Genomic DNA, 19,728 nt, shown 5'->3' with positions numbered 1-19,728 from the left:
AGTTGTTAAGTCTGCCTCCCCGAATCACGCTGTCTCTGATTATCATGGAGTCGTTAAGATCAACCGGGAAGGCATTCCTTGAAGGAGGAACGTAAAATATGTACATAATTATACAAACAAGCCTTACACTCACAGCAGCTGTGACACGTTTGGAGACCCATGACCCATTCTTTCCTGTCCTAGGGGCAGGAGCCATGTCATTCCACCCCAACCAAGGCCATTGCTGGACACCACAGATTAGGTGGCAATAAAGACATGAACAGGACTAGCAAGATGGCTCAATGGGTTATGGCCCCTGCTTCTAAGCCTGACAGCCTGAGTTGAATCCCTAGGACCCAAATGACGGAATCAAAGAACCTAGCCCTGCACGTTGTCCTCTGACCTCCACATGCCTCACTTGTCTCATACACACACACACAAATAAATAAATAAATAAATAAATAAATAAATAAATAAATAAATAAATAACATTTAGAGGATTTTATTGTAGCTTGTCACCAGAATCCCAATTGGAAAGAAGAAAAAATTTAGAAACTAGTTTGAAATTTATATAAACCATTTTTCTACATTAAGGAGCCTATTAGTGCCCTCTGCCAGTTAACTTATTGTTGAATAGAGCTAATTAGAATATTGCAGAAAGATAATGACTCAGCAGGCCCGTGGAGAGCTTGGGTGGGATCGCTCCCATGAATAAATGAATATTTGGGAGGCTGAAAGGATCCTCTGAATAATTAGTTTAAAATAATTATTGTACTGCCTTTTGTTCATGCTTAAAGTAATATCTATCAAAACTTAATTTGTCTTAATATGAATCTTCTAGCCCTTCAACCTTCTTTTGTGACTCCATTTTATTTCTTTACTCTCTTGCCCAAATAGGAGCTGCGGATGGTTTATGTTTTTGTGGATGGGAATAGGTGTAAAACAATGGTTAATAACTCAGTCTTCAGGGGCGTTCCTGCTTTGGGGGAAACAGGAGAATGTGAAGGATCGTCACCCCCAGGGAAAAAGCAAAAAACATTGAAAAGGACAGTTTTCTGTATGACTTATGGAGAGCTGCTGTTTGTGCAAGAGAGCCTTGATGACCAGAAATCCAGAGAGAAGAGCTGTTTTTTTTTTTTAAGTATTTCTCTTAGTTTTTGAGATTATAATTAAACCATATTCCCTTCCCCCTCCTCCTTCCAAACCTCCTAGGTGCTCCTCCTTGTTCTTCTTCAAATTCATGTTCTTTCTTCAATAACTATTGTTTTACACACACACACACACACACACACACACACACACACACACACACACACACGCACGCACACATGCTCCTACATATAGAATATAGAATCTGCTCAGTCTATATAATGTTACTGATGTGTGCGTTTTCAGTGTTTACCATTTAGTATTGGGTAAGCGATTGGCATGCTCTCCTCTAGGGGAGACTATTTCTCCACCCTCAGCTAGTCGCCAAGAGTTCTCTGTTTAGGGTTGCGATCATATAGGCTTTCCACCGTCCACTTTGGCGTCTACTGCCATTGGCCTTGTTCAGTTCTTGCTTAGGCAGTCAAGTTAGTGAGATGTACACCGTCCATGTAGCTTTTGCCATTACTAGGAGGCAGTTTCACAGCAACTCCCTGACGCTCTGGCTCTTACAGTCTTTCCGCCCCTCTTCTGCAATGATCTTGGAGCCTTAGGTAGGAGAACTGTTTTGTAGATATATCCATTGGGATTGGACTCCGTCAGTCCCCTACCTTAACTTTGACTTGGACAATGGTCCTGTTTACTTCCTGGTTTCTGCAGTTCCTACTGGCTCTGTGCTCACCTCTGAATATTTGAAGGTAGGAACCTACGATGAAAGAGAATAGGCAATGTTTGTCTTTCTGGGTCTGGTCACCTCCCTCAGTAGGATACTTTCTAGTTCCATACATTAACCTGCAAGTTCATGATTTCATTTTTTTTTTCTTTACAGCTGATTAGTGTTCCACAGTGTATGTGGACCACGTTGTCATTAGCCATTTGCTGGTTGAAGAATATTTAGGTTGTTTCTATTTTCTAGCTATTGTGAATAGAACAGAAGAGTTTTCTATAAGGAGCAGGGACAAGGGATCCCTCTGTACCTGGGTCTAGCTAAGGGATGGCTGACAGATTCACAGGGTAAATGAGCCAGGCCCTGTGTTGAGTGGCATTGTCAGGATAAATGAGAGCTGAGGCAACCCCTGGATTGTACGGCAAATGCCTAGCTCAGCAATCTTTGCCCTACACTGTAAGTTTAGCTAAGGAAGAAGTGACAGGTGAGAAATGAGCAAGCATTGAGAAACTGCTCGCTCGGTAGTATGTATCCCTGTGAAGATGGATGCCAGGACCCTTCATGGAGAGAGATCCAAAGATAAACCAACAGAAAAGGAAACGGAAGCCAACCGCATCCCACTTCCGCTACTGACGTCATAAAAAGGCTGGGACTGGGGAATTTGAGAACCAGACTTGAACTCTGCACGATTTCATGTTAGGATGCAGATCCAGCTCGCTGGACTTAAAAGGAAACATGAATGACCAGTTCTTCAGTAGTTGCTAGAGGGAGCAAAGGGGCCGCATGTATTCTCGGAGAAAAAAACAACTGAACCACTAAATATCAGACTTCAGCCGCCACTGCTCTTTGCGTATGCTATTGAGATATGAGTACTGTAAGCCAATAAGAGATGAGAAAATGGAATCTAGGATAAGAAAAGTGGCCCATTGGAAACGGACCCACAGATCACTGGCGGACAGGATCTTAAAGTAACTACTAAATATGTGTTGTTAACTTAATTTGGGAAACTGAGTGGAATGAGAAGATGAAGAGAGGGAATATGTAGAATTGGGCTACTGCCGAAAGCAATCCTATTAAAGAGGGCATTTCTTCGCAGCACTACGTCACATAGCGCCTGTGAACCCTGCAGGAAAAGTGGACTCGGGTCTCAGTGCCTTTTAAGCTGTTCTGCTAGTATTAGAGATGTAGGTCGGCCTTGTGTCAGGCCTCTGTGAGTGTCAAATAGTGTGTGTGTGTGTGTGTGTGTGTGTGTGTGTGTGTGTGTGTGTGTGTGTGTGTGTGTGTGTGTGAGAGAGAGAGAGAGGGGGGGGGGTAGGTGACCTGGTTTACAAGAGACATTTTAAACATTTTTACAGTGAATCTTTTCTTTCCAGATGATGGAGAAGCTAAGGTTTAAAAATGGTACCAGGTAACCACAGCAGTTGTTTGTTTATTTTTCTATTGTTTTTAAAGATAAGGTATTTCAGAAAAAAAAAAATAGAAAAGAAAATCAAAATCACCCTCCAAAAAAACCAAACAAAACCAAGTACCACCAGCAACAAACAAACAAAACAAAAACAGAAAACCCCACCAGAATATATTTTTTTTTAATTGAAAAATACAGTGTTTGAATCGAAAGTCAACATGTTGGCTTAGCACTAATATTCAAATATTCAAATATTACAGAAGCAAAAGCCAGTGACCCTGACGATGGATGAGTGATGTGTCTGTAATAGATGGCAGATTGTTTGGGTTTGAACCAGGAAGTTTGAGCAAGAAGTGAATAAGACCATCTCATAATGAAAGAAAGGAAAAAAATGAAGAGACACTCATTCTAAATGTGTGTTTTGCTTCAAAATCTGTGAACAGAATGGACAGACACACAGTCCCAATACACAAGCTTAAAGTGGACAGACACACAGTCACAATACACAAGCTTAAAATGGACAGATACACAGTCACAATACACAAGCTTAAATGCTTGAAGTAGAACAGACATTTTTTTTTTTGAGATAGGGTCTCTCTAAGTAGGACTGGGGCTTGCTATATGGACAGCCTTGCCTTGAACTCACAGGGATCCACCTGCCTCTGCCTCCTGCACCAGACACCTGTAGTTAAGAGATAAACAGACACAAAGTTAGGAAATACAAGGAAAATATGAACAACACTATCATTAATAATACTAATAGCTGTTGTGCAGCACTGCACCCAACGACTGCACGACTCTTACCGTTGTGTTTATTATTTTTGAATGCTTGCTATTTTCATGCACACCTAGACTGCTAAGTCAGGCAAAAGCAATGTTGAAAATGACAGAGTTTGTACAGAGTGTGTTCCGCAGACAAGGCAGGAAACACTCAAAGGGACATCTAGAAAAGTTGTCAAGCATGTGGGAATTAAACAATGCATTTCAAAGGAGGAGTCACGGGAAGAGAACATGCTTTTGAGACAGGGTCTCATTACCCACCCGTGGCTGGCCTGGAACTCACTATATAAGCCAGGCCGGCTGCAAACTTACAAAGATCTTCTGGCCTGTGTCTCTTGAGCGCTGGGATTAAAGGAGTGCACCATGACACCCAGTGAGAACATAGTTTTTCATATAATATATCAAGTGCTCTTAAAGATCTGTGAAGGGGAAGGCAAATTAAGGAACAATAGAGGGCAAGATATATGAAGGAACAGAAAGGACTGCTATAAAAAAATTGAATACTTACCAAAATATTGACTCTAAGGCTGTAAATAAGTTTAAAAGTAAATGTATTTGAAATGTGATTTAAAGAGATAAATTGCAAACTGCCAATAGCAAGAATAAAAATGAGGCATTACTAGAGACCCTACAGTTTAAAGCAAGTAACTACTACAGTTAATAGTATACTGGGAAACACCTTAGATAAAATTGAAATAATTCTATTATAAAACACAAATTATTTGTAGATAGGACATTTGCATGTTTCTATACATATTACAGAAATTATATTTATGATTTAAAACTCTCTCATTAAGAAAAATCTATGCCCAGATAGATTACTTAATAAAATTTCCCAAGTAGGTAAGGAAGAAACAACACTGTTGGGGGTCCAGGAATCGTCTCACAAACCACAGGAACACCGATCTCAGCCAGACGGGGACAGTTTATTGAGCTTACACCCGGGGTTGATTGACTAGGGCCACGGTCCAGATTTGGAACCTGAACTATGACCCCGAGTTAAGATTCTACAGGGTTTTTAAGTCCCAAATCCACAAGTTCTTCTGACTTCTATTGTGATTAGTTTCCAAGGGCACAGAACATGACAGTCTATGTAATCAATCTCATGCCATGAGAAAGTTTCCTAGCAACAGCAGAACCATATGAGAACGTGTCCTTATAATGGCAGGCTATCCAGGCAACAGTTACCTAGGCCTTAACATTCCATTTAGGCCTTCATATTTTGCATAGGTTCTAATAAACACCAACTTCATACAAATTTACAGATGATAATGCTTCTTGTTATTATTTTATTTTTTATTTATTCACTTTACATCCCTCTCAGTGCTCCCCTTACTAGTAACCCCCTGCCACAGTCCTCCCCCCCATCCTCCCTCTCCTCTGAGAGGGTGGGTCCCCCCTGGGTATCCTCCCACCCCGGCATAGCAAGATTCTGTGGGGCTAAGCACATCCTCTCCCACTGAGGCCAGACAAGGCAGCCCAGCTAGGAGAATACATTCCACAGAAAAACAACAGATTTGGGGATAGCCCCTGCCCCAGTTATTCAGGACCCACATGAAGACCAAGCTGCACATCTGTTACATATGTGGGGGGAAGCCTAAGTCCAGCCAGTGTATGCTCTTCGGTTGGTGATTCAGTACCTGAGAGTCCCAAGGGTTCAGGTTAGTTGGTTCTTTTGGTCTTCCTGTAGAGTTCCTATCCCTTTGGGGGTTTGCAATCCTTCTTCCAACTCTTCCATAAGAGTCCCCAAGCTCCACCCACTGTTTGGCTGTCAGTATCTGTATCTGTTTGAGTCAGCTGCTGGGTGAAGCCTCTCAGAGGACAGCTATGCTAGACTCCTGTTTGCAAGCATAACAAGAGTATCATTAATGGTGTCAGGGATTGGTGCTTGCCCATGGGATGGGTCTCAAGTTGGGCCAGTTATTGGTTGGCCATTCTCCCAGTCTCTGCTCCATCCCCTGTCCCTGCATTTCTTGTAGAAAGAATAAATTTTGAGTGGAAAGTTTTGTGAATGAGTTGGTGTCCCTATATAGCTCAACTGGTGTTCTTGCTTGGCTACAGGAGGTGGCCTCTTCAGGTTACATATCCCCAATACTGTTAGTCACAGCTAAGGTCACCCTCATTGATTTTTGGGCACCTCCCTTATCCCAGGTCTTTGTCTTGTCCTGGAGATCCCCCCTTCTCCTCACCCCCATCAGTTACAGATTTTGATTCTTTGATGGCCATCTAGCCATCTCTCCTGTCCTTCCCCACACCTGATCCTGAAGCTTCTTCATTCCTCTTCCCAGCCTCTCTCCCACCCAGTTCCCTCCCTTCATCTGTCTTTTTATGACTATCTTATTCCTTGTTCTAAGTGAGATTCAGGCATCCTTGATTGGGCCTTCCTTCTTGTTTAGCTTCTTTGGGTCTGTGCAGTGTAGCATGGCTATCCTGTCCTTTATGGCTGATATCCACTTATAAGTGAGTACATACCATCCATGTCCTTTTGGGACTGGGTTACCTCACTCAGGATGATATTCTCAAGTTCCTTTAACTTGTCTGCAAACTTCACAATGTCTTTGTTTTATTAGCTGAATACTATCCCATTGTATAGATGCACCACATTTTCTTTATCCATTCTTCATTTGAGGGATAGCTAGGTTGTTTCCAGTCTCTGGCTATTATGAATAAAGCTGCTATGAACATAGTTGAGCAAGTGTCTTTGTGGTATAGTGGGGCATCTTTTGGGTATATGCTCAGGAGTGGTATAGCTGGATCTTGAGGTCTTCTCAGTTTTTTTGAAAAACCACAATATTGGTTTCCAAAATTGTTGTGCAAGTTTGCACTCCCACCAGCAATGGAGGAGTGTTCCCTTGGCTCCACATCATTGCCAGCCTATGCTGTCACTTGAGTGTTCAGTCTTAACCACTCTGACAGGTGTAAGACGGGCATCTCAGAGTTGTTTTGATTTGCATTTCTCTGATGACTGAGGACTTTGAACACTTCTTTAAGTGCTTCTCAGCCATTTGAGATTCTTCTGTTGAGAATTCTGTTTAGCTCTGTACTGTGTTTTAAAAATTGGGTTATTTGGGTTGCTGGTGTCTAACTTCTTGAGCTCTTATAAATTTTGGATATTAGCTCTCAGTCAGATGTAGGGTTGGTGAAGATCCTTTCCCAGTCTGTAGGCTGCTGTTTCGTCCTATTGACAGTGTCCTTTGCTTACACAAGTTTTGCCGTTTCATGAGGTCCCATTTATCAATCCCATTTATTATCCCATTTAGAGCCTGAGCCATTGGCGTACTGTTTAGGAAACTGTCTCCTGTACCAGTGAAACGCTCTTACTATTAACATGCTCTCCCTCTTCTTCTCCTTGGTTCTCTGCCTCCATCCGAAAGCAAAAGAAACAGGATTTTCATTGCCTTCTAGAGAAAACCTGAAAACAGCAGATGCCTGTATACACCCTGCTCATCTGTGTTTATAAAATACATAACATTTTCATTGCATCTGACTTTAATCTTCGTAACATTTTAACACAAAATCAGTTCTCCTCAGACTCAGGGAAGTCTGTCAGACAATGCCAATGTGTGTTTAAGACTGTTCTAGGGTCTATCATGCCTGAGTTTCTTTTAGTGACAACCGACATTTTATTTAGTTGTTTCTTCGTTGCCTTGGAACAAGCCCTCTCTAGAACAGAAAACATTGGTCAGACGGTGTGTTTCCAACCTGAGTTTAGTTTCCCACGATAGACTCAGATTAAAATGCATGCAGTAAATGGAAACCGTCTGAGCCACCACAATAACAGTGGAGGAAGCCTGCTTCTCATTCTGTCCTTCCTCAGAAATGTGAGGAGCCCCCCGTTAGATTAAACCCTTTCGATGCACTCTCTATCACAGCTATCTGATGTAGTTCCAGCTTACATCAAACACAGGGACAATCCAAAGCCCTTTGAGTTGCAATGACCGAGGCCACACTTTTCAGGGACCCCAGGGACTGAAGAACAGTCACAGAAAGACTCCGTCAATGTCTGACCCACTATGTGAGGAGGGACCTGTCACCATAGACTCTTTTTCCTCCATTCTTTTCTCTCAGCTGAGGGAAGCTTAGTTTATCAGACCTCAAGACATCTGGCTTCTCAGACAAGGACAGTTTTCTGATGCACTGTCTAGCATAGAGACTACGTGGCTATCACCGACGTGCTTGTCTTAGTTAGGGTTTTACTGCTGTGAACAGACACCATGACCAAGGCAACTCTTAGTAGGACAACATTTAATTGGGGTTGGATTACAGGTTCAGAGGTTCAGTCCATTATCATCAAGGCGGGAACATGGCAGCATCCAGGCAGGCATGGTGCAGGAAGAGGTGAGAATTGTACATCTTCATCTGAAGGCTGCTAGGAGAAGACTGGCATTCAAGCAACTAGGATGAGGGTCTTATTTCCCATGCCCACAGTGGCACACCTACTCCAATAAGGCCACACCTACCCCAACAAGGCCACACCTACTCTAACAAGGCCACACCTACCCTATCAGGGCCACACCTACTCCAACAAGGCCACACCTTCTAATAGTACCACTCCCTGGGCCTAGCATATACAAACTATCCCAGTGCTTTAGAATACAGTGCTTTGAAGAACATAACAATGCCTTTAAGGACACAGGTGCTGTGCTCCTCCAGCTCCTTCCATCTGTTTGTGGCATCCTTTGCAGGGACTTAAATGTTTTATTCGAGTTCTTGTGATGTTTGACACTTTTCAACAAACAAATGGACTGTTTACGTTCTAAGCAGGGTTCTGGGAATTGGGCACATCAGAACTAAGAAGACAGTGTTCATGGTCTGGGGGTGTAGCTCAGTAACAGAGAGCCTAGCCCGGGTGAGGCTCTGCGTATCATCTCCAGCGCAAAACAGACAGACGAACAAACAAGAACACAAAACATAAAAACAAGACAGCAACCACTAGAACAAGACCTAAAGTACAGAGGTCAGAGAGCTCGGAAGTAGGTGTGAGGGTGGTATGCATATGTGTGTGTGTGTGTGTGTGTGTGTGTGTGTGTGTGTGTGTGTGTGTGCGCGCGCGCATGTGTGTGCAGGTGAGTGGGATGTATAAGTATTGTTTTTACATGTGAGGATTGTACCATATTGTTGATGTGGAATTTGTTGGAGGAGCAGATTTTAAGAGTTCTTATCACAGCGCCTATACAAAGAACGACTGTGGGCTGTAATAGTGCTGACATTTTGACCGATAATCAGAATGTATATAGGACACGCATGATCCAAATCACACTGTACACCTTAGATATGGCCTGGATTTTGCCTGTCAATCAAATGTTTTAAAATATAAAAGAGAATGGAGGTAGGGAAGAGCAGATAAAGAGGAGGGAATAAACGTCAAGTAAGAAGTGGAAAATAAAATTTCAAAGAGCTGAAACAGTTATTTTTATTATTACTCGTGCGACCCATAAATGTCCTGTCCCTGGGAAGTTTGTCCATTTTTACTCCCTCTTTTCACTTGGATGCAGGCATCAATGCTCCTTTACAGTCATCTAAAAGAATGTCCTCATATTGAGTCAATAACCAGCCATATTTATTGTGCTGAGTATTCTGAGAGCAGTTAGAATGAGCAGCATCGTATGGTTCAATGTTGTCTCACTGAATGCTGTCACTACAGTTTACCCCACCTCAGAAGCCCATGTGGACCTTCCTACGTTTTAGTCTCATGCCCAAAGTGAGGTGTGGCAGTCTGTGGTATCCACCACACCTTGTCTAGATTTTCTGCTCTAGTGACATGTGCTGACTTCATTCTTGCCCAGACCACTCCATTAGCCTTCTATGGAACAATTTAGGTTTGAATGGGAAAAAAATCAACACAATGTATTGGAATGATTAATTTTTAGAAAATTGGTTGCTTAGATGCAGAAACACAAGAATGGGCAGGAGAATTTGGTTGGTGACATGGGTTATTCTAATGCCTGTTGATTATCAGTACCTGAGGAGGATGGGTCTCCAAAGGGGCTCTGGACATTACTTCTTACTTCCCTACTCCTCACAAAGGACAGTATTTACATCCATCTTTTCCACTTTCCTGGCAAATTCCAGTGTTGTACATAACCAGGAAGAAAGGGAAGGGCGTGATCATTTTGAGAAAACAGTGCAGAGGTGATGCTGGACCGTTGAAGCGGTGGCAGAGATGGACCTCATCAACTACAGCACATTCTAGCTCGATTAAAGTTAGAAGGGCCGAGCGTCATGCTCATTCTAGATGTTCTAGATCTCCAACCCTATCCAACCACTCTTCAGGCTGGACCACTCTACGTGGAGTCGAGATGTTAGGCCAGTAGCTTTTAGGGACAGTTGTGGTTTGACAGCTCCAGGTCAGGACTCTCAAAGGATGGATGGGATTAATGTGCCTGTCTGTCTATCTCCGAGAGCTGAGTTCATTCATAATCACCCTCCAAAGACTTCATCCAGCACATGCTAAGAAGGCTGCTCAGGAGAGAAGGTCCCATCAGCAGACGAGAGCTTTGATTCAATCTGGACACCGTGTGGCATGCGTGTGCTTGTGAGTCTGTCTTACTTTAAAGAGGCAAATTGAGCTGGAGTCAGCAGAGGAGAAAGGAGAATGGAGATCTGGTGGCAACAGTGGATACTAAATATGTCCCCGATGTGTGTGTGTGTGGGGGGGGGGGCAGACCAGGGAAGCAGAGACTGAGCTCTGGGCTTCCAGATCCCAGCAGACCACACCACTCAGTTCAAGAGAGGACCAAGGGCACCTCCGTGTGAGGCGGCTCGGCTTTGTGACCATGAGTAAGTTACCTAATCTCGGTATCTCAGTTTCCTCATCCCTATTAAATCCATTTACATTCAATTGGACTAATTTAATCAACGGAAAGCACAAAGCAGAGTGTTTGGCTTCTGTGAGCTTTAATAACGTTTCACTGCTATTGACTGTTATTATTTTAAGAAAACCAATTTCCCAAAGGGAAATAAGAGGATCCTCGACTTTGCTATAGTTTTGACGCACTGTAGCGTATAGCATGCTTGGGGCTAGTCTCTCCAATAATAATAATAATAATAATAATAATAATAATAATAATAATAATAATAATAATTTTAAATGTACATTGTGATGATGCCAGATTGACGGTTCAGGATAAGTGATGAGCAGTGGTGTGGAGAACACACACAGGGTCCGGGCAACTGCGTAGATCTCCAGCCCTATTCAGCCATTCTTCAGGCTAGACCACTGCGTGGAGTCGAGACATTAGGCCAGTAGCTTTTAGGGGCAGCTGTGGTTTGACAGCTCCAGGTCAGGACTTTCTCGGCTGCCAGCTAACACACTGTGGTTTCAGTGCTTTAAGTTAATAAAAGGAGGGAAGGAAAAAGCCCAGACTTAAATCAGAGGAAAAGGGAGCAGTCCCCAGAGAAACAGAGGGAGAATAAACTTCAAGAAGTGTTTCCTTCAGGCCAGACCCTTTCTAGGAACTGTGAGGGGCAGTCTCTGCAGCGCCGTGGGAGACATTTCCCTTGTCACTCCCAGCAGGCATTGCGGCTTGGTCACGTCGCTGCCATTTCTTTAATTTTTCTTTTCCTTTTTTTCCCCCCTGAGCTCCCTCTCCTCCCTCTCCTCCCCCCTCCCCCTCCCCCTTCTCTGTGAGCATTTAGTTACTGCATGCGTCTCTGTGTCCTCGCATGGCTCTATCCAGGTGCAGGCACCATGTCAACAGGCCACCACTGTGCGTTATCTATATAAACCAGGAAGTGTCTGGATAGGAACAAGGGAAAGTCATAGCCACTGAAAGCTGCAGAGAGGGCTACTGGGAAGAGTCCGGACAAGAATGCCTCCATCTTTGAGAACACAGGCTTCCGCTGCTCTGCAGGGCTGTGTCTGAGGGGTGCCTGGCAGACTTTGAGGGATGGAGGCGGTCTGTCAGCAGAGGGGCCAGCTGTGAAGACAAAGCATGGTACCTGCAGACCTTCATAAGAGGAAACATGCACAGACGATGAAGAAACCTTTCCACTGTGCATGAGGAGCAAGGAGCCGAGGAGGAGACTGTCTTCTACTATAAAGAAAGATGTAGCTCTCCCAACACACACACATACATAGACACACAACAGGCACACACACACAGGCACACACATAAACAGGCACACACATACACAGGCACACACACACACACAGGCACACACACACAGGCACACATACAGGCACACAGGCACACACACAGGCACACACACAAACAGACACACACACACACAGGCACACACACAAACAGGTGCGCGTGCACACACACAGGCACACACACACACACAGAGGCACACACACATACACAGGCACATAGGCACACACAGGCACACACACAAACAGGCACACACATACACAGGCACACACACACAGGCACACACACGCACAGGCACACACATACACAGACACACACAGGCACATACATGCACAGGCACACACACAGAGGCACATACACAAACAGGCACACACATACACAGGCACACACACACTTACAAACAGGCACACACATACACAGACACACACACAGGCACACCCACACATGCACACACATACACAGGCACACACATGTGCACACACATGTGCATGCATGCAGACCAATCTCTGCCCCTGACTTGATGAGTTCGTCTACTTCTACTAAGTTGCAGTTTCCAATGCTTTGTTCTTTTTCAGCAGGTTCTACTTTTAACACACTTATTTTGGATTCTTACTTATTTATTTTAATCCTTCTTTGTATCTTCCATCAATAAGATGAAAAGTCTGTACACTCCGCAGATCTTCAGACAATCTCCCTGCTTGGGGGGGGGGGGGGGGGACCTCACTCCTATGTGGTCAAGAATATCCAGAAGTGTAACTGTGAAGCTGGATACGGTCACGTGCCTGTAATCTCAGCATTTTGGAGGCTGAGATGGGAGGGTCAACCTGGACTACATACTAGGATTCAGGTCAGCCTGGGTTATAGCATATATCTACTTTAAAACAAAAAGATATGAGAATTAAATGAGTGCTTATGGGGAAGGAGTTCAGGGGGGCAGGGAGGGGGCCTGGGGAGATGTGAACTACCACTGGAGAGCAAGGATGGATGGATCTAGGCCTCCTGCACATATGTAACAGTTGTGAAGCTGGGTCTTCATGTGGGACTCCTAACAGTGGGAGCACGGTCTATCTCTGACTCTGTTGCCTGTCTTTGGGACTCTTTCCCCTAACTGGGCTGCCGTGTCTAGCCTCGGTAGAAGATGCAACCTACTGCAACTTGATATACCAAGGCTGGTTGGTTTCCATGGGAGGTCTCCCTTTTTTTGAGAAGAGAAGGGTGAGTGGACTGGGGGGGGGGGGGAGTTGGGAGGAGGAGAGGAGGGGTGGGAAATTGCGATTGAGATGTAAAGTAAATCAATCAATCAATCAATCAATCAACCAATCACTTAAAAGAACTGTGAAGTGGAAGAATCATGAGCCTAGTTGTCATCTGAACCCCAGAAGCCTATGACAGGCCTGCCACCCACCGATAATAAATAAGAATCAGGGGCTTCCACTCAGGAGGGGAAAAAAAATCACTTCATAGTTGTGAGGTGGTTGTTTCCTTCCAAGTTTTAAATTCCCTTTGAAAATTTCAATAAAATCTGAATCAAAGAGCTGAAACTCTCAGTAAAATACCTTTTTTAACCCAAGCAAAGTCTTTAAATTCCTTTGCCTCAGCTGTTGGCTGCCACACCTCTTTAAAAGCCAGTCCTAGGGGTGAGTCACTGCGAAGTCATCCTTCAAGACCTCCCAGGCCTAGCATCTGTCTGGTTTTGTCCTCATATCTGTGTAATAATAACACCAAGGTTCCCCCAAGGTGCCGGAAGACTCCATCTCCACGTACCGTAATCTCCCTTCCTATTTCGTCTTCAGATTGAATTTTAGATAATTTCTTCAGTGCTCGTTCCCAAGTCATTACGGCCCACCCGCCCTTCCCCGCCCCGCACACTGTAGTTGTGTACTGTAGGCATTGGTTGAATTAATTTCAACGCCTAAACTTTCCATCTGCAGAAGGTTCTGCTTTGTTTCTCTTGGGACCGGTTCTTTCCAGAGCGTTCTGTTTACAAAAGGGCGTTAAATACGCTCATTCGATGCTGTGGTCCTCTGGATCGCTGTATCTGGAGTCACTAAGGTTCTCATCCGAGGCCTGTGGTTTCTTTGGCTCCGATCGCTTGTTTGTTTTGTTCTGTTCTTACTGGAAGCTGCCTGGGTTTTATAGGATGAACTTCTCTGAGGTTCTTCCGTGGTGAATTTGTGCTTGCTCTTATCACCTAACTGAGGGCACTAAACATCTGCACCCCTGCCCCTCACCACCCCTACCCGCACCCCGCGCCCCATACAGAATTTTTACTTTGAGGTTCTTGGAACATCCCGTTGAGATGAGTTTGTGCGCATTTTTTACATGACGGACTTACATAAGTGATTTCCCAAGGGGATGTTTTCCTCTGCTGTTTCTTTTCTTCTTTCTTACAAGCACCCTAACCACAGCCTCCACTCCCGCCCCTCCTCCCAGTCCCTCTCCTACTTCCTCTCTTCTCCCCATCCACTCCTCCTCCATTTCTCTTCAGAAAAAAAAGCAGGCCTCCCAGGGATAGCCACCAAACACATAACAAAACACTGTAAATCTAGGCAAAAGCCTCATACAAGGTCTGAAGAGCCAACTCAGGAGGAGGAAACCGGACCCAAGAGCAGGCTCAAGAGTCAGAGACAGCCCCCGCTCCCACGAAATACCATGTCAACAACCACATTTGCAGAGGACCCACAGACCCATGCAGGCTCTGTGATTGTCTCTTCAGTGTCTCTGAGCCCTGCTTGGTTGGTTCTATGGGCCATGTTCTCATGGTGTCCTTGATCCCTCTGGCTCCACAATTCTTCCTCCCACTCTTCCCCAAGCTTCGAGGGGAAGGACCCGATAGAGATCTCCATCTGTCCCTTCTACTTAGCATCAGTGTTTGGTAGCAATTGTTCATCTCAGAATGTTTTACACACACACACACACACACACACACACACACACACACACACACACACACGCGCGCGCGCGCGCAATATAGATGCATTTGAAGTAGTTCTGCTCGTCTCAAAGTTTTATCTAAGTGGATGCAGTGAAAGTCTGAGGCAGGTGTTTAACTTCCCCTGGGTTGGTATGTATGTATGTATGTATGTATGTATGTATGTATGTATGTATGTATGTATTGTTTGATTGTGTTGGTAGTAGGATCCTGAGGAGGTAGGTGCTCCCTCTTATACCTGGATTTAAGTTGTTTTATGCCTACAAATCATTTACCTTTAGCTTACACATTTCTTTTGGTTTAAGTATTTGTTCTGGAGGGCCTGATTTTGCTTTTTAAAATGTACTTGATTGTGTGTGTGTGTGTATGTGTATGTGTATCTGTACATGTGTGTGTGTGTGTGTATGCATGTGTGTATCTGTACATGTGTGTGTATGTGTGTATGTATGTGTGTATGTGTGTGTATGTGTGTATGTATGTGTGTATGTGTGTGTGTATATGTGTGTATATGTGTGTATGTGTGTGTATGTGTGTGTGTGTATGTGTGTATATGTGTGTGTGTGTGTGTGTGTGTGTGTGTGTGTGTGTATGTGCAGGTCAGAGGACAGCTTCTCAGAGTCATTCTCTCCTTCTGCCATGGGCTCTAAGGATTGACCTCGGGTCACCAGGTTTCTATAACAAGTGCTTTTACCCCCGGAATCATCTCAATGGCTAAGGGTTTCAATGCTAAGGCACTGGTTCTCGGCACGTGGGTTACGATCCTTTTGTCAGTCATATATCAGATATCCTGCATATCAGGTATTTATGATTCATTACAGTAGCAAGATTGCAGTTAGGAAGTAGCAATGAAAATAATTTTATGGTTGGGGGTCGGGGGGTCACCTCAACATGAGGAACTGTATTAAGGGGCCACAGCATTAGGAAGGTTGAGGACCATTCTTAGGCTTTAAGAAAGTGATTTCCACACCAAACTGAAGCAGGGAGGGGAAGTTGGCTGTTGTATAGCATTGCCTGGACCGTCTTGCAGGCATTGGACACACAATGGTATTTAAAGCAGGTCACACTGTAGGTAACTCATTTAAGTCCAGTGTGGAAGGATCTTTTGTAAGACTGGAGCAGGGTTTTTGTTTTTGTTTTTGTTTTAAATCAAAAAGGCTCTTCCTTGGAGAGAAAAAAGTTGAGTATCTCGGGCAGGGAGAATCAGCATCCAGAAACAGACCTGGGAGGAGCTGGGTCAGATCCAGAGAGAAGACCTGATGAGGGTTGAGCACCCAGGGCTGACATCTTTCTTTGTTTTATCTAAGCTGTAACAGCCAGAATTACTCTGTAGTTCATTTAATGATCAATGAATTTACTTATCTAAAAATAAGTTAAGCACTACAATTTAATAAACTTTTCTTTTTAAAATTATTTTCTTTATTTACATCCCAAATCTTGTCCCCCCCCTCCCCAAGTTCTTTATCCCATCCCCGCTTCCCTTCGCCTCTGAGAGGATGCCCCCATCCCTGCATCCCCCTTCTCTGGGGCATCAAGCCTCTATTAACAAACTTGTATAAGCACATTTAAATCTATTCTATCACCAGCAGGGCTTTAATGAGCATATTTGTTGGTATCTTGATATTTATCCCGTTTTTTTTTTTTTAATCCTTCTCAGCCTCCAGTAATATGACATTGATACCTTCTAGAATTGCAGTTATTTTAGGCGATCCAGAGAAGAAGAAGTCTTTTTTTTTTTTTTTTTCAGACAGCTGAGGTTAAAGTGGTTAAAGTGGTCTCAGGTTGGTTCATAGCTGAGCCACTGAATCTCACTCTGTAGCCCAGGCTAGCCTTGAACCTAGTGACTCTGTCTCAGCCCCACAAGCACCAGGGTTCCAAGTATGCACTCCCACGCGCATCTCCAAGTGGGTGTGTCATGTGGATTTCAGCGTCTAGTTTCTCCTCCCTGAAGGTCACTTTTTAAATTTGCTTGGCCAACAACCTACAGTCCACTGCTCTGTCTCTATAAACTATTTAGTTCATGGGGAGCGTCACTCATCTTTCTGTAAGTGCTGTCTTATAGCTTACATTTAGAACTTCCGTATCCTGGAGACAGATATGACACTGCTATCATCTTGGAGCACGGGGACAGAGTCTTTGGCTTGGTCATTGTGCCCAGATCTTTTGTTGTTGTTGTTGTTTGTTTTCAAAGAATTATTTATTGTAAGTATGTGAATATGCTGTTGCTACTTTCAGACACACCAGAAGAGGGCATTCAATCACATTACAGATGGTTGTGAGCCACCATGTGGATGCTGGGATTTGAACTCAGGACCTCTGGACAAGCAGTCAGTGCTCTTAGCCGCTGAGCCATCTCTCCAGTCCCGTGCCCAGATCTTCAGTTTCATTAGCTGTGGGCTCAATCCCTTCTATCTGGCAATGGAGGAACTTGGTTTAGAGAAATGTATGAGCAAAAGGAGATCGTGAAGGGTGAGCTGAGTTTGTACTTGTACACAGATAAATGCTTCTACTCTCTTGATTCACTCATGGGCTGAGGCGTGCTGGGGATTTCTTTCTGCTTCCAAGTTTGCCTCCGCATGCCCCTTAGCCTAGGTATTCATTTATCCTGTAGTTAGCGCCTACATTCTCTGGGGCCCAAGTATGGTATGACCTTATCCTTCTCCATTTGGAAGGGGCGATGCCAAAGAATGACTGGATTGTCCCACCAATTCCCCTGTCCCCCCAGTCCTCTCCTAATAGGCAGCACTCTAAGTCAAATCTCTGTTCAGTCTGCTCAGGCCTTCAGGAGGAGTTGCCTGCTTCATGCTACACTCTAGCGCATCTCAGTCAGAAATTCTGCCACAGGGCTGAGGGCTCAGTGTTAGAGGGCTTGCTTAGCCTGTGAGAGGGGTCCTGGATTAGATCCCCCAACATGGTAGAGCATTGGAGCAAGGAGAAAAGAAAAAAAGAGAAAAGAAAGAAGGAAGGAAAAATCAATCCCACACAGCCACTGTTTAGGGACTACACAGTGTTTAGATACACATATATACATATACACATATATACATATACAATATACACATATATACATATACACATATACACATATATACATATACACATATACACATATATACATATACACATATACATATATACACATATACACATATACACATATACATATATACACATATATACATAGATACATAGATATGAGAAAAGAAAAGAGCAAGCAAGACAGCATTATGAACAGAGGGAATGGACTAAGAAAATTCAGGCAGAGCATGAGCATAGCTCTGCTTGCTGTTCATGTCTAAGGTCATTCATCCTTCATGTGACTAACTTGACATCCCGCGTCTGAGCCACTGCTCAGAACCACGGGGAAACTGACAACCCCGACCCCAACCCCCATCCTTTTGGCTTCTGCAAGCAGGTTTCCCTCTCTTACTTTCTCTTGCTTACAAATAGGGATGTGTGGTCTTACATGGCCTTCTGTTCATACGAGTACTGCTTGAGTGACCTGCCAAGCTGAGGTAATTACTACTGTGACACCACAGTCTCTCTACATTTTGTGTTTATGTGTAGAAAATGTAACTTATTGATATTTGGGGACACACAATAAATACAATTGAAAACATTTTTTTAGACAAATTGGCCCCGTGCCTGAACATTCAAGCTATGAATGTCCTAACCCTGCTTTGATGAGGTTCATTGTTATTAGACGCGTTCTCACGCCTGGCCAGGAAGAACACCACAGACCAGAATCTTCTGCGGCAAAACTTTATTGCTTACATCTTCAGGAGCAAGAGTGTAAGAAGCAAGAGAGAGAGAAAACGAAACCCCGTCCCTATTAAGGAGAATTCTCCTTCGCCTAGGACGTGTCACTCCCTGATTGGCTGCAGCCCATCGGCCGAGTTGACGTCACGGGGAAGGCAGAGCACATGGAGTAGAGAACCACCCTCGGCATATGCGCAGATTATTTGTTTACCACTTAGAACACAGCTGTCAGCGCCATCTTGTAACGGCGAATGTGGGCGCGGCTCCCAACATCTCCCCCTTTCCTTTTAATAAGAGCAAATAGGCCACCCATATTAATGAGAGTGGAGATAGAGGTCAAATCCCCAGTGTGTAGGTAAAGGAGCCATGTACAGGATTAGCTCTTAGGCTCACAGGCTTTTACCCAGAGCAACCCTGACCTGCTCCCGTGTCGTTTTGCCTGGGGGAAGGGAACTAGGACACTGAACCTTCATGAAAGATGACATGTCTCCCTAGAATAGGCTCATATATGCCGCAGAGCCTTTCCATTGCAGTGCTTAGCCGTGCAACTCTCTCGGGCTGCTGAAGCACACTCACTCTATCCCGTGCAATGAGTCTAGCCTCGTGGGATATAAGAGCTGAGTGGCCAGCGACCTATTGCCTAAGCATAGATATATCAGGGGAAGCTCCATGTTCTAGTCCTGCAAGCGCCTGGGCAATAACCACCTTGTCTCTCCTAGTTTAGGCCTTAAGCTTACAGACCAATCAAAGAAGCAACACTAATCCACAGCAAAGTGTATCTCCAAATAATATTAATCCCACCCATTTTTTAAAGAAAGAAAATGCTGAGGAGATCCAATTGGGTAATCCTTTGGTCAGCGACAGGTCCAAGCGCGTGGAGTTGACCTGAAGTCTCAATTCCCGAAGGATCTGTTCAAATTCAGCCATCCAATTCTGTAACATATACTGAAAAAGACTTTTTGACAAATTA

At 44.2% G+C, this 19,728-nt stretch overlaps 1 long non-coding RNA gene across 1 annotated transcript; it reads right to left on the bottom strand.

Moving 5' to 3' along the window:
• Nucleotides 1–465: 465 nt before the first annotated feature.
• Gm51756 lies at nt 466–2,391 on the bottom strand. Its single transcript, XR_003948822.1, has 2 exons — nt 2,103–2,391; nt 466–1,831 (listed from the first exon to the last, which is right to left on the bottom strand). It is a non-coding gene; the product is annotated as a predicted gene, 51756 (long non-coding RNA).
• Nucleotides 2,392–19,728: the final 17,337 nt, after the last annotated feature.

The sequence above is a fragment of the Mus musculus genome, chromosome 10, assembly GCF_000001635.26.
Source record: "Mus musculus strain C57BL/6J chromosome 10, GRCm38.p6 C57BL/6J".
Taxonomy (NCBI): domain Eukaryota; kingdom Metazoa; phylum Chordata; class Mammalia; order Rodentia; family Muridae; genus Mus; species Mus musculus.
Note: the sequence above shows the minus strand (reverse complement) of the source record. Positions and strands in the feature narration are given on the sequence as shown.